Raw genomic sequence first — 6,181 nt, forward strand, 5'->3', positions numbered from 1 at the left:
TCCTACAGCTGGTCCCATCCCATCCATCCAGCCAGTCCAGATCCCTCCCAGTGCTGCAGAGGCTCAGGTGCCCCAGAGCCAAGGGGTGCCAAACTCAGCATCCAGAGGATGACAGAATCACAGAATCATGGAATGGTCCAGGTGAGAAGGAACCTGAAAGCCAACTTGTTCTACCCTCCTTACCTGGGCAGGGACCCCTCCCACTGTCCCTGGTGCTCCAGCCCCAGTGTCCAGCCTGGCCTTGGGCACTGCCAGGGATCCAGGGGCAGCCACAGCTGCTCTGGGCACCCTGTGCCAGCCCTGCCCACCCTGCCAGGGAACAATTCCTGCCCAATATCCCATCCAGCCCTGCCCTCTGGCACTGGGAGCCATTCCCGGTGTGCTGTCCCTCCATCCTTGTCCCCAGTCCCCCTGCAGCTCTCCTGGAGCCCCTCAGGCCCCGGCAGTGGCTCCGAGCTCTCCAGCGCTGCTCAGCCCCGCGCTCGGTTCGCGCTGCCGCCCCCAGAGGGAGCCGGAGCCGCGGGCTCGGGGCAGCGGGGCCGGGGCTCCGCTCCGCTCCGGGAGGGCTGGCCTCGCTCTGGAACGCGAAATGCAGCTTTCCAGAATGCCAGAAAGGTAATTTAAATGTTAAAACATTTGTGATTGCATAAATTGCACGTATTATTGCAATTGAATTGTAGTGGGATTAATCTGACCTTAATAGAATACTACTAATAATTTATATTATTATCTTTAATAATATTAATTCTACTTAAATTTTTTTCCATTTACTTTGTTCATTTAAGGGCAGCTCCACTGAGCTCTGGAGCATTTAGCTCGTGGTGTGCAGCAGTCACTTATCATTTGCACAAGTGGGGATTCCACCAGGCAATTTTCAGAGAAATAAAGATCATCTTTCAGTGAAAGGAACTTAAAAAAAAAATTACAGTATTAAATGAGTAGATATTAATGTGTCATATTTATAATATAAAACAACCCATAATCTGTTCTGAAGTCTCTTTCACCTAAACGTATACTTTCTTTTTTTTCCTTCTAGAGGGATCTTTCATTCTGCTGTTTAACTTATTAGGTACAACCATTCCAACTGTTTAAATAAAATTGTTAAGATCATAATGTCAGGGAAATAGAAACCTTGGCAGTGTGATAGTGCCTCGTGAGCAGAGCATCAGTTTGTTGGGGATGAATCGGAATTGCACATTTCATTAGAATTTATATCACAAGCCAAGGGATGAAGCATTATTTCATTAAGTATCTTGAAATTTCACCAACCTAATGAAGCTGTCAAAATTCTATTAATAAAGCACTGGTAATATTTATTTGTTTGTTTGTAAGGATGCATTTGCTATTATTTAACGTTGTGTTTGGTTAATTTGCGAGCAGAGGCGGGAGGAGGGGCTGCAGCCAGGGGCTCCGGGGCCAGGAGCTGCTCTGCCCTGGGACAGGAGGGGACACAGCCCTGCTCCAGGGGAGGGAAAGGGACACAGGAGCTGGGGAAGCCAGCACAGCACAGCACAGCCACAGCTGCCACCTCGTTTAAAATACGTTTTTAAATGCGTCCCTCCCTGCTTACTCAGTTTTGCCTTTTTTTATTCTTGATTCATCTCCGATGGGGAGCAAAACTCAGTGAGAGCTGTGCTCTGCTGATGTTGAGTGAGAGCTGTGTTAGCTGCTGCTTGTAATTAGCAGTGCCAGAGAAATCCCCGTTGCATTGAGTGCCATTCCATGAGGATCCTGCCAGTTGCACAACTGGATTGGGCACAGCTCAGACTGACCTGAGGTGGGTCAGCAGCTGTGGCAGGATTACAAATGACAGTGTGGTACATTTTGGTCAGGCTCTTTGTCTTGCCTGAGCCCGGGGAAGTTTGAGGGTGTTTTTGGGGTGATGCTGTCTGAGGTGGGGCGGCTCAAAGAGCTTTCCTGGCATGTGTCTGGCAGGAACACATTACTCACATGCAGGAGTGCATGGTTTGTGAGTGCAAATAAAATTAATCACACTACTCAGTCATGTATTATTTAGTACATTCTGTTTGTGATGGTAGCAAACAGCCAGGAAATATTTTTCTTCTTCAACCCCCCACCCCATGGCCCACACGGGATGAACTAAAGGGGTTCTAATGAATTTAAAAGGCAGTTTATGCTCGTTAGTCAACCTGTGGCTTGTGATACAACTCTCCCACTTGTGTGGCTGCTTCTTTTGCCCCAGAACAGCCACAACCCTCCCGAGCTCCATAAGGCTTCACCCCAGCAGAGCAGTGTGAGCCCCAGTGACGCGGGACCATGAGGGCTGGAAGGGAGGCAAATCCTTCTGGGAAACAGAAGGGAAACCCTGCAAATGAGCCCTGCTTAATAAACTTTCAGCTATGAAGTGTAATCTCGTAAGAGACCATTGTCAAATAAATTCTGCCAGGGAAATTTATACATAAGATTTCTGTGAGTATTAATTACACAGGAAGGTTGCAGGGTCTGTATTACTCCACTAATAGGATCTTCAGGAAAAAAAAAAAAAAAAAAGACAGGTCTGCCACAATGTATTAGATTTGTTAAAGACCCAATTCTTAATTAGTTTGAACTGATAAGTTAATTAATGAATTTGCAAATACATAGCCAGAGCATGTATTGCACACTCCACACTGGATGCTGGGATTTTGCAGGGAACACTCTTTAACGAAGGGATTGTGTGCCTGCCTGAAGTGCAGAATTCAGCAGAGTCGTACTATGGATCCCTAAATAGTGATTTCCATAATTACACAATTAAAGCAGAAAGACTCAATTTAAGGCATGCAAATATTCTTAATTCTGCTCTGCCATGCCACTGTAAAGAAGAGACAGATGAATCTGATTATGGGTCCAGAAAGCTACAATTGCTCTCTAATACTGAGACGACAGTTGCCTATTAAGGCAGAGCCGAGTCAGGATTTCCTCAGCAAACTGCCAGCACTTCTTCTAAGTACAACTTTAACTTCCAATTTCTTCCCTTTATACTGCTTAGCATGGGAATAACTGCAAATCACTTTAATCTAATTTACCCCAAAATAGTGATGATACATCTCTCAGTATAAACTACTTCTTAACATAACATCTCTCCAGGAATATCAAAACCACATACAATTTTTCAATTAAAGCAGAAACTCAACCTTTTCTGTCTGAGGAATGCTTTGTTATCTTTTTCTAAGCTTACAGCACCTGATGTGTGGATAGAAAATCTGTCTTCTGGGGATTTTCAGCTAAATCTATTATTTAAATCCCATTTATTAAGGTTCTTTGCTTCCATGTCAGAATTTTCTTGGACACCTTTTTCCTGGCAAACACAATCATGGGCCTGAGCTGTACCCAAGAACACAGCCCTGCCTCATGTGCAGCTGGTGCCATGTGCCAGCCTGGAACATCCCTGTGGGTTCTCAGCCAGGCTGGGACAGCACACAAGGGCTTCTTGCTCCAAGGTTGTCCCTCAGTCAGGATGTATTTCTCAGATACTGGCAGCTCCAGCATCCCAATATTGCCTCCTGTAAATGCAGGTGGCCCAACAATTGCAGCTGCAACCCCACCTGATGGACCCACAAGTGGGGATCTGCTGCCTTGCACCTCCAAGTAGAATCCCAGAATGGTTTGGCTTGAGAGGGACCTTAAAGCCCATCCAGTGCCACCCCTGCTATGGCAGGGACCCCTCCCACTGCCCCAGGTGCTCCAGCCCCAGTGTCCAGCCTGGCCTTGGGCACTGCCAGGGATCCAGGGGCAGCCACAGCTGCTCTGGGCACACTGTGCCAGCCCTGCCCACCCTGCCAGGAAACAATTCCTGCCCAATATCCCATCCATCCCTGCCCTCTGGCAGTGGGAGCCATTCCCTGTGTCCTGTCCCTCCATCCCTTGTCCCAAATCCCTTTTCCAGCTCTCCTGGAGCCCCTTTAGGCTCTGGAAGATGCTCTGAGGTAAAGGCAGGGTAGATTCCAACACTGGGAGATGGCCATTTCATTATCTGTTAGAGGTGGAAGGAAGCTCTTTGTTGTAGCAATAAACCTCTCCCTGACAGCAGAAAAGTGCTGTGGGCCATTAAAGAGTGGGTAAGAGGTGCCCTAAGGTTTGGGATTTTATTGCTTTGCAGTTTGCTCTGGAGAGTGTAATGTTTATATAATCCTAATGCTTTTAAAACTGAAGGTTTCTTGTTTTATGTAGGTAAAATACATGTCACATGCTTGTAAACACTCCCACACCCTGGCACTTGCTCCTGCAATTCAGTTGCATCCTGAGCCCTCCACAGCTCCTGCCTCTTCACCAAGCACCCGGAGCAGGAGGAGCAAAGCCCCACCTGCATCCCAGCTCACACCATCAGCTCCACAGTCAGAGGCATCAGTTCTCACTGGGATTTCCCCAGGACATGGCATTATTGGCATCACCCAGAGCCCATCCCAACGACTCAGCCACTGCCATTTCTGACAAGGCTTGGATGCAATTGAAAGTCTCATTAACGGTTGTGCAGGGAAAAGCTTTGTACCTGAATCTGGATGTTTTTGGAGCTCCTGTTGTCCACAGTTGGTTTTCAGTGCATTCAGTCCATGGCAGGGATCCCCAGTCTGTGCTGCACCTTGCCCCAGTGCAGATCCTCTTGGGCACTCAGGGCACACTTGATCCCAGCAAAGGAGGGGACGAAAGCAGCCACAGCTGGAAAAGGAAGGAGCAGCTCAGTGCTGACAAGAACAAATACAATGCAACACTTCCTTTCTGAATAACCGTTGGCAAACATTTCTGATGAGTTTAATGCCTCAGAGTGAAGCAAACAGACGGCGCCGGGGTCAGGAAGAGTGAAGTGGGGATTTATTTTTTTCTGCCGGCCTTACAAATATCTTTGCAGATAGAGGTGATTATAAATAGTCCTTTGGCCGTTTCCTGACTGTGGTTTGCCGACTCTTCCTTATTTATGGAAGTGATGAGGGGTGTTCGCCTTTTGCCCCAGCATGGGGCTCAACCTCAGTATTTTGGGTACAGATTCCAAACTTCAGAGTGGGCACTGGAACAGGGATAACCTTTGGCCCAGATGAGTGAATGCTGTGATGGGATGAAGGGGGTCATGAGCTCTGGATCTACTTAGGCAGACTGCTATCAATAATTTCCTCCTCCAGACTACTGAGCACATATCCCACAAAGAGGCTCCTCACTGGAATCAGCACAATTGCCATATGCAGAATCCTCCTCACCTCACTGAGCTTCGCCTACACTGTGTTGTATCTTCATCCTCAGGTGAGATTTCATAGAATCACAGAATCTCCTGAGCTGGAAGGGATCAAGGATCATTAATCCATCTCCTGTCCCTGGCCAGACCCCCCAACAATCCCAGCCTGTCCATCCCTGGTGTCCAAACGCTCCTGGAGCTCTGGCAGCCTCGGGGCCGTGCCCATTCCCTGGGGAGCCTGGGCAGTGCCAGCACCTCTGGGGGAGGGAAGAGCCTTGCCCTGAGCTCCAGCCTAAACCTCCCCAGTTTTCCAAAATGGAGTTAGCTGTGAACTGCAATGCCCTTCCAGGGGCTAAATGACATCTCCCCTGACTCCTTTGCCCAACAGCCTGTGCCTGCTGCCAATATCCCTGACCCACAGCTCAAACAGAAGTCACTGCAGAAGCAAACTCCAGGACACTCCATCACTTCGTGATGGATGCTGTGCAGGCTTTGACACTCACACAGAGTAGCAACTGTTAGTGCTGCCTGCCCTAAAAACAACCTATGGGGAATACACGAGAATACAGCACAGCAAAAGATTATCAAGCTCTTGCATATGTGTGCATTGTCACAATCTTTAAATCATATTATCACTTAGGATTACTGCAGCCAGGACACCCTTACCAGCTCATAGGAGATAGGTGTCCTACCAGGAACCCACTCCTGGTTCCTACCAGGATGGCCATTCCCAGTCTGAGATGACTTCAGAGCTACTCTGGGAAGGTGAAAGTATTGCTACTGCTTCATCCTAAGGGTAGGAAAGGAGGGAGAAGTCACTGAGTTACCTCTGGCAAGCCCAGTGCCATGCAGATGCTGATGTCCCAGGAAGAATTCAACCTTTTCAGGCTGGGAATCCCACAGAGATGTGACTACCACTATCCTCTCTGCCTGCAGACATCAGAAACTGGAATAAGAACAGAAAAGTGATTGACATTTGTTGGAAAGCCCGTTCTGAAATGTGGTGTGGAGAGCTCC

At 48.1% G+C, this 6,181-nt stretch overlaps 1 long non-coding RNA gene across 1 annotated transcript; it reads right to left on the bottom strand.

The window, feature by feature from the left end:
- Positions 1-4,626: 4,626 nt before the first annotated feature.
- On the bottom strand, positions 4,627-6,181 carry LOC306811040. The gene is made up of 3 exons (XR_013776591.1): positions 5,992-6,181; positions 5,190-5,265; positions 4,627-4,656 (listed from the first exon to the last, which is right to left on the bottom strand). It is a non-coding gene; the product is annotated as an uncharacterized lncRNA (long non-coding RNA).

The sequence above is a fragment of the Erithacus rubecula genome, assembly GCF_903797595.1.
Source record: "Erithacus rubecula genome assembly, chromosome: 21".
In the NCBI taxonomy this organism is placed as follows: domain Eukaryota; kingdom Metazoa; phylum Chordata; class Aves; order Passeriformes; family Muscicapidae; genus Erithacus; species Erithacus rubecula.